Source organism: Ovis aries, chromosome 3, assembly GCF_016772045.2.
Source record: "Ovis aries strain OAR_USU_Benz2616 breed Rambouillet chromosome 3, ARS-UI_Ramb_v3.0, whole genome shotgun sequence".
In the NCBI taxonomy this organism is placed as follows: Eukaryota; Metazoa; Chordata; class Mammalia; order Artiodactyla; family Bovidae; genus Ovis; species Ovis aries.
In genome coordinates this window covers 199,620,265-199,629,058 of record NC_056056.1, presented here as the reverse complement: position 1 = coordinate 199,629,058, position 8,794 = coordinate 199,620,265, and the positions used below count along the sequence as shown (strand labels likewise).

At 41.0% G+C, this 8,794-nt stretch overlaps 1 non-coding gene across 1 annotated transcript; it reads right to left on the bottom strand.

Moving 5' to 3' along the window:
• Positions 1-399: 399 nt before the first annotated feature.
• Positions 400-471, bottom strand: TRNAW-CCA (transfer RNA tryptophan (anticodon CCA)). The gene has a single exon. It is a non-coding gene; the product is annotated as a tRNA-Trp (tRNA).
• Between the last annotated feature and the right edge of the window lie 8,323 nt (positions 472-8,794).

Below are 8,794 nucleotides of genomic sequence, written 5' to 3'. Positions count from 1 at the left end.
ACCAGGGATTGAACCCGGGCCCCCTGCACTGGGAGTGTGGAGTCTTAGCCACTGGACCCCTGGGGAAGTCCCCATAGATTGTAGTTTTATAAATGGAAATGGCCAGAAAGTTTTTCTATATCATGTCAAGAGACCACCCAGGTAAAGAATCTGTAGTGGACAGAAATTGTTTCCTGATTTTGAAATTTAGTTACTTGCACTGGATTTTTGAAGTCTTCATGTGCTTTGGTAGAGTTTTATATACCTTTCTCCCTCCTAAGGTGAAGGTGAAGGTGAAGTCGCTCAGTCGTGTCCAACTCTTTGCGACCCCATGGACTGTAGCTTACCAGGCTCCTCCATCCATGGGATTCTCCAGGCAAGAATACTGGAGTGGGTTGCCATTTCCTTCTCCAGGAGATCTTCCCTACCCAGGGATCGAACCCAGGTCTCCAGCATTGGAGGCAGACGCTTTAACCTCTGAGCCACCAGGGAATCTCCCTCCTAGACAGAAATGCTTGAACTGCCTTTAAAGAAAACTTTCAGAAAAAAGAAAAAATGACTTATTTAAATGATAGTTACTTGTTATAAGAAAAAAAAAGTTCAGAATTAGCAGCAAGATAGCAGAAAAATCACACAAAATCCCACTAACCCCTAAAATCTGTTAAAATTGATCATTGCACATTAGTATACCTTTGTGTGTATATACACAGGTAGAAGAGATTTTATAAGAAGGGGGGAATAATTGTAGTCTTGCACTGTTTGTTTCACTACCATTTTAGGTTCAGGTGATAGTCCAAAAGCCGTTTTACCAGCCTTCTAATAAAATGGATCAACTGAGTTTAGATTTGTGATACATTTTATTTTTTAATGGTATGGGCGGACTACTGAACTTATTTGGAAATACTTAAGACAAATGAAGAATATCTGCCAAATTGCTTTTCTCTCCTTGTTTATCTTGTGAATGATCCTTGATAACTTTCCTTAAAAAAAATAACCAACCCCAAAATAAGTCTTTGAGGATTTCTGGTAACTGGAAGAAAGCACAGTAGGCTGTGACTGCCTTAGAGGTCCGAGAGAGGTGTATTGCGGAAAGTCAACTGATGGTCCACACAGGGTTGCCTGGGTGGAGGAGATGGGGGGAGGGTGTATTTTCTTGTCAGCTTGCCACATGCCTGGTCCTTTGCAACAGCAGTATTCTAAGTGTACCACAGATTCTAATCATACTGTAAATAAAGCTGAGCTTTATATGCACCAGATTGGAATTTTGAAATTGCCTGGTAATTTGTGAAGTTCATGACCAAAGAGAATTTCTTCTACTTAGGTTTCCTAAAGGTCTAAAGACCCTACATAGATGTGTACTTATACCATCCCCGGGTGGCAGACAGCTTGAAATCTCTAAAAGTATAAGCATGGAAGCAGCCTAAGGTGTCCATCGACAGATGAATAGATCAAGAAAAAGTAGCTGTGCATACATGCAATGGAATACTACTCAGCCATAAGAAGGAATGCATTTGATTCAGTGCTAGTGAAGTGGGTGACTCTAGAGCCTGTTATATACAGAGTGAAGTAAGAAAAACATCGTATATTAATGCATATATATGGAAACTAGAAAAATGGTACTGATGAACCTATTTGCAGGGCAAGAACAGAGACCAGACAGAACAAATTTGCGGACGCTATAGGGGAAGGAGAGGGTGGGATGAACTGACTGAGTAGTGTGGAAACGTATATTACCATATGTAAAGTAGATAGCTAGCAGGAAGTTACTGTATAGTTCAGGGAGCTCAGCTCTCATGTCCGTGCTCTGATGACCTAGAGGGGTGGAATGGGAAGGTGGGAGGGAGGGGATATATGTATACTTGTGACTGACTAATGTTGTACGGCAGAAACCAACACAACATTGTAAAGCCAATATCCTCCAGTTAAAAGTTTTAAGTTGAATTTCGAGCCCGGGAACTCTGTCATACCATAGCTTATACTTATCTAATTACAGTGTTCATGTTGGTCAGATCTCTGGTTGATTGTATTGTATTAACTGCCAAGTTCGTAGGTTATTAGATTCTGATCATCCAGCTGAGTCATTTTAGGTTTTGGCTTTTGCCAGATTAGTAGAGTTGATCATTAGCTACTTTTGTTTTAACAACAGAGGATATGTTTTTAGGGACTTGACTAGTTTAGCTCTGAGAGGTAACCTTGTTTTTCTTGGTGGCCTTGCACATGCTAAGTATACAAACCACTTGACAAGCTGTAGGAACAGCCAGTGTTTGGTATCCGTTGTGTCTTAATTTTCTGCTGCTGCTGTAACAAACATCACAGGTTTTTGGCTTGAATCAACACAAACTCACCTGACAGTTGAGGCTGTCAGAAGGTTGAAATGAGTCTCACTGAGCTGGTGTTGTCAGGTGTTGGCAGAACTGCATTCCTTCTGGTAGAAGAGAATCTTTGCTTACTTTTTCCAGCTTCCAGAGGCCCCCGGCATTGCTTGGTTCATGGTCCCTTCCTCCATTGTCAAAGCCAACAATGCAGCATCTTCAAATCTCTGCGTCTCCTGCAACCCTCTTTCATGTCAAAGACATTGGTGATTACATTGGGCTCATTTCAGTTCAAGATTCTTAATCCCGGCTGCAAAGTCCCTTTTGGCATGTAAGAAACATTAGAAAGTTCCAGAGGTTAGGTTATGGACATCTTTAGTGGGCCATTACTCTGCTTACTGCACCAAATGGTAGAAGCCTGTAGTAGAATTTATTTTAGCAAAAAGTTCAAGTTTGCATATTAAAATTGTATCTGTCAAAGCCTCCAGTGTCCTGTGTGTTTCTGACTCAGTGGTTACTTTCTGTTTTGATCTTAATGAGAGCTTTGCTGCTGCTGTTTAGTCGCTATGGTCCTATTTAGTCATGTCAGACTCTTTGTTGACCCCATGGGCTGTAGCCTTCCAGGCTCCTCTGTCCATGGAATTTCCCAGGCAAGAATACTGGAATGGGTTGCCACTTCCTTCTCCAGGGGATTTTTCCGACTCAGGGATTGAACCCGCATCTCCTGCATTGGCAGGCAGATTCTTTACCACTGAGCCACCTGGGAAGCCCCCATAACTAAACCTTTAGCAACATTCAGTTGTCTTACTTCCTTGTTTTTGAAGGTTTTTTTTTTTTTTTTTAGGATTTTGTGAAACTTCTATCACACTTCTGATTTTCCTTACATCTTTTTGACTGCTTCTATATCTGCCAGCTCCTCCTTTTATGCTTAACCTCAGGTTTGGTCTGTACTTTCTAGCTCTGGTCTCTGAAGAGAAGATGTAGTATTCAGTATCTTCCGAAATCTTTCAAATTCCTATATCCCGCCTATGGTCTAGAGTGCCAGAATTTAATATCACAGTTGCTGCTCCATCGTAACCATTAGTAAGCATCTCAGGTTTACCTGTGGAAAACAAATAATTTCTCAACCACACCTATTTCCCCTCAACTTGTTACCCATTCCACTCATGGGCACTGCCTGATACTTCTTCAAGCTGAAAGACATAAAGTCCTTGAGTCTGTTAGTTCTTGTATAAGTCCTGTGGGCTCTTCTGAGTCTGTACTTGGCCTTATCTCCACCGCTACCACCCTAGGCCAGGCTATTCTATGTGGACTGTTCTAGCGCCTAACTGTCCCCCCCCCCTTTTTTTTTTAACTGTTCCTCTTTTATCCCTACTCCCTCACCTCGCCCTCATCCTATCTGTCCTCTACACAGGAAAGCTAATTACTTGAGGATTTGAAGAGGCTGAGTGACTGTCTTGTTTAAATACATAGTATCTTCCTATTATACCATATTTTTACTATTTTCTGACTGCTCCCATCTGTGATTTCACTTTTTCCCTTGCTTGTACTTGCTTTAGCCATAGTGGCTTCATTTCTCAACACCCCCCCCCCTCCTTTTTTTTCAAGATTTTTGTTTTTGATGTTGGATCATTTTTAAAGTCTTTATCGGATATGTTACAATATTGCTTCTGCTTTATGTTTTGATTTTTTGACCACAAGGCATGTGGAAGCTTAGCTCCCCAATCACGAATTAGACCTGCACCCCCTGCAGGTGGAATATTAACTACTGGACCACCAGGAAAGTTCCTCACAAGGCCTTTGACTTGGCTTGCTTGCTATTTCTGCTACTCAGGCCACTCATTTAAATATTTGCATGGCTGGCCCTTGTGATTCAGGTGTCAAGTCCTAATCACTTGCGATTTTGTCCTATTTAATCTTCCTGCTATCTGAAATACGCTTGTCTATTTTTTTGTCTTCACCAATACTGCTTTGCTTAGAAAGGTGGCTGGTATATTGGAAGTGCTCTCATAGAAGTCGAAATAAGTCCCTAAACAAGCATCAAATCACACCAAGGCAGGGAGACAATTTTTCACCTGTCCTCCATGGAGCAGATCTTTCTATCCACCGAAAGTCGGATATGGCAGACACCTACCCAAAGCACATGCTTCTCCAGTGAATTCACGTATAGCTTCAGCTGACCTAAGATTCAGTCACCTACAAGGATTTCAGCTCGTGTGATAAGAGTCTCTCCATCTCCACTCTGATTCCCATTCCATTCTTCCTCTGCAGCTTCCTCTCCACATCCTAATCTCATTATAGCTCAAATCCTGCCTAATTTTTAATAATTTACCCTATGCATCATTGCTTCTCAGTTTTAGTGTCATTTAGAGGTTTTTTCCTAAGAAACCAGGACTGAGTACAGTCAATTCTCAAGAATATTTCATGGCAGTCAATAAAGTTAAACACATTCTTCTTCTTCTTTTTTTTTTTTTTTGCCACACAGTATGTGTTATCTTAGTTCTCTGACCAGGGCGGGAACCTGAGCCTGTTGCACTGGAAACTCAGAGTCTTACCCACTGGATTGCCAGGGTAGTCCCAACACATTCATTTTAATGGCTATGAAATAATTTACAGATTACACTTTTTAATAGTTCAAATTCAGTGGAATTATTAACTTAGCTGCCTGTTCCTCTTTGAGACCAAGGTGGAGACAAATGGATGTAACTTTTCAGGACAGAGCAACAATAAAATGGAGACTTGAAAATGCAGACCAAGGGAAAATACTTCTTTAGTAGGAACCTTATGTTCTACACCTGAATATTTTCAGACAGTGGTTCTGTTGGATTACTATATGTTACTGCACCCTAGGGGGGATTCCTGAAGGAAAAGAATTACTGGAAAACAAACATTCTCAGATAGGCCCAGCTTTGCTGAGCTATAAGAATGCACATTGCCAGTGTGACATAGTATCACCTAGACAAGTGTGAGTTTAAAATCAATAGAGTTCCTGAAGAAACAAATGAGACATCTTACAAATTTACTTGAGTAAACAAGGCCAAAGTATGCATCTAAATGATAGCTAATGGACAGTAACAGTACTTTATAGGCTGAACCACTTTATGTAATTAATGAGAGAATGGAACTTGGTCAAGTGGAAAATAAGTGGTTTAAGTTTACAGATGTGTGTGGAAATAGTATTTATTAAATGCCTTATGTTAAATTTTCCACTTAGTTTTAAAATGTTACTGTTTAATTTCTCCAATAAACCCATGAGATAGGTAATATCTCCAATATGCATATGGGAAACTTCATTTCAGAGGTTAAATGACTTGTCTAATGAGTTTGGCTTCAGAGAAATAGTAGGAACAGTAAGTATGTGCCTGTGAGTTATACTGCCTGGGTTTGAATCATCTAGCACTTACAGACTAATCTCTTTGAGCCTCAGTTTCTTTATAAAAGGAGATGACAGTTTTCACACATAGATTTGCCTAGGGGGGGAAGAGATCAAATAATTGATGGAGAGGGCTTAACTTGTAGGAAGCACTTAATATAACCTAGTGGGTACATGCTCAGTTTCTCAGTGGTGTCTGACTCTTTGTGACCCCGTGGACTGTAGCCCTAGACAGGCTACAGAGGACAGGCTCCTCTGTCCATGGCATTTCCCAGCCAAGAATACTGGGGTGAGTTGCCATTTCCTCCTCCAGGGGATTTTCCTGACCCAAGGATCAAACCTATCTCTCCTGCATTGGTAGCAGGATTCTTTACCACTGTGCCACCTGGGAAGCCCCAATATTATATATTTATTCTATCAGCGATCCCTCCCAGCTTTGGGATTTGTTGGAAAAATAGATGAAAAAGATGGGGAGTGGGTGTCAATGACAAGATAACATGGTCTGCTGCTAATTTTGCCAAGTGAGTCTGTTAAAACATCACCTACCACCACTATCATCATGAAAGAAAGGACGTTTCGAAATGCTAGTTGGTAGTGAAGGGCAGAGTCTCAGAATAAAGGGCTGTTCCTTAAACTGAATAAATTTAGCTTCATAAAAAAGACAATATAATCCTTTTTTTATTTTCCCCATGCCATACTGCTTGTGGGATCTTAGTTCTCTGACCAAAGATTGAATCTTGGCCCTCAGCAGTGACAGTACGGAGTCCTAACCACTGGACCACCCAGGAATTTCTTCTTATTTCACTATGAAGTAGAAATTAGAAGCTCTAGAAGTCGCTCTACAGCTCTGAAAATTTCAATTCTAATATTAATACTCTTTCCCAACCTTCCCTGTTTCTATGGTTTCCCCCATCTGATTTAGAAATACTATTGACAATCCAGTCTAAGTGAATTTTTACCTAAGGAACATGTGAATGCCTGCTCTAAGAAATCATAGAGACTGCAGTTGAATGCTGGACTTATTGACACAGTGGGCACTCTAAGAAAGTAGCACAAAGAGTAATAAATAATCATTCATCTAACAAATATTCTACTAGGCCTGGGTGTGTGACTAAGCAAACACAACTAGTTCATGCCCTTTGACCTTTAACATTTGGATTACTCCTATCTCCCAGTCAGGTAGGTTCTAAAGGTTCCAAGATAGACAGAACATATTCTTAGAGCTTTAATTTTAATTGAAGGAGTCAGGGGTGGGAGGGTGGGAGAAAAGTAATTTATCTGACAACTCGAAATTTTTATTAAAAAACATACCTGGATTTCCCTGGTGGTCCAATAATTGGAGTTTGCCTACCAATGCAGGGGACATGGGTTTGATTCTTGGTCTCAGAAGACCCCACACACCTCGGGGCAACTAAGCCCATGCACCACATCTACCGAGCCTGTGCTCTAGAGCCCATGCTCTGGAATGAAAGAAGCCCCTGCAACTAGACAGGAGCCCCCACCCACTTGCTGCAATTAGAGAAAGTTTGCACTCAGCAACAGAGACCCGGAGGAGCAAAAAAAAAAAAAAAAAGAAAAATCCAGTAGTCACAAAAAGGAATGGCATGCAAAATTTGCATGGGTAAAAAGAATACAATAAAGACAGTTTCACCCTTGTGAAAGACAGTTTGGGCCAGAGCTCCAGATTAGCATGCACGGTTTACTCTGTGCCTCTAGGCTGGTGATTCTTTGCACTTAGCTTGTGTAAACATCATCTGAGGGAATTTTTTTAAAAATACAGATTTCATGATCCTAGAGATTATGATTCAGTAAGACTGTGGTGAAGCCTAGAATCTGCTTTAGGAAAAATCTTTTGGGAGAGTCCAGCATAGCAGTGGTGGCCCATGGATCTGAGAGGACTTACCTTAAGGATGGATACTACTTCAGTTTCAGAAGGCAAAAAGGTAGAACTGAAATCCACACAGTGAAATTTAGCAGCATTTCCTCATTAGAAAAAAAAACATGTAAGAATTAAAAGATTTTAAAATTAAAAAAAAAAAACAACAACAAAAAACCCAAAAAACCCTGCACTTCCCTGGTGGCTCAGTGGTAAAGAATCCACCTGCCAATGCAGAAGACATGGGTTTGATCCCTGATCTGGGAATATCCCACATGCCTCAGAGCAACTAAATGTGAGAGCTGAAACTACTGAGCCCACTTGCAACAGCTCAAGCCTGTGCATCCTAGAGCCCGTGCTCCACAACAAGAGAAGTCACTGCAATGAGAACCCCGAGCACTGCACGCAGAGAGTAGCCCCCACTCTGCAACTAGAGAAAAGCCGTGCAGCAGTGAAAACCCAAAACAGCCAAAAGTAAATAAACACAAAATTTTTAAAACCTCGCTTTTTGCATTGTATCCCCACTGTCTCTGAATGCTGCCAATTTAAGATACAGTCAAACTGTATAGATTAATTCCAGGTTCAGTTCAGCTCAGTTCAGTTCAGTTGCTTAGTCGTGTCCGACTCTTTGTGATCCCATGGACTGCAGCACCCTAGGCTTCCCTGCCCTTATTCAACTTATTTAACTTATATGCAGAGTACATCATGCAAAATGCCAGGCTGCATGAAGCACAAGCTGGAATCAAGATTGCTGGGAGAAATATCAATAACCTCAGATACCAGATGACACCAACCTTATGGCAGAAAATGAAGAAGAACTAAAGAGCCCCTTGATGAAAGTGAAAGAGGAGAGTCAAAAAGTTGGCTTAAAATGCTACATTCAGAAAACTAAGATCATGGCATCCGGTCCCATCACTTCATGGCAAACAGATGGGGAAACAATGGAAACAGTGACAGACTTTATTTTGGGGGGTTCCAAAATCACTGCAGATGGTGCCTGAAGCCATGAAATTAAAAGACACTTGCTCCTTGAAAGAAAAGCTATGACCAACCTAGACAGCATATTAAAAAGCAGAGACATTACTTCACTGACAATGGTCCGTCTAGTCAAAGTTATGGTTTTACCAGTAGTCATGTATGGATGTGAGAGTTGGACTATAAGGAAAGCTGCGTGATGAATAATTGATGCTTTTGAACTGTGGTGTTGGAGAAGACTCTTGAGAATCCCTTGGACTGCAAGGAGATCCAACCAGT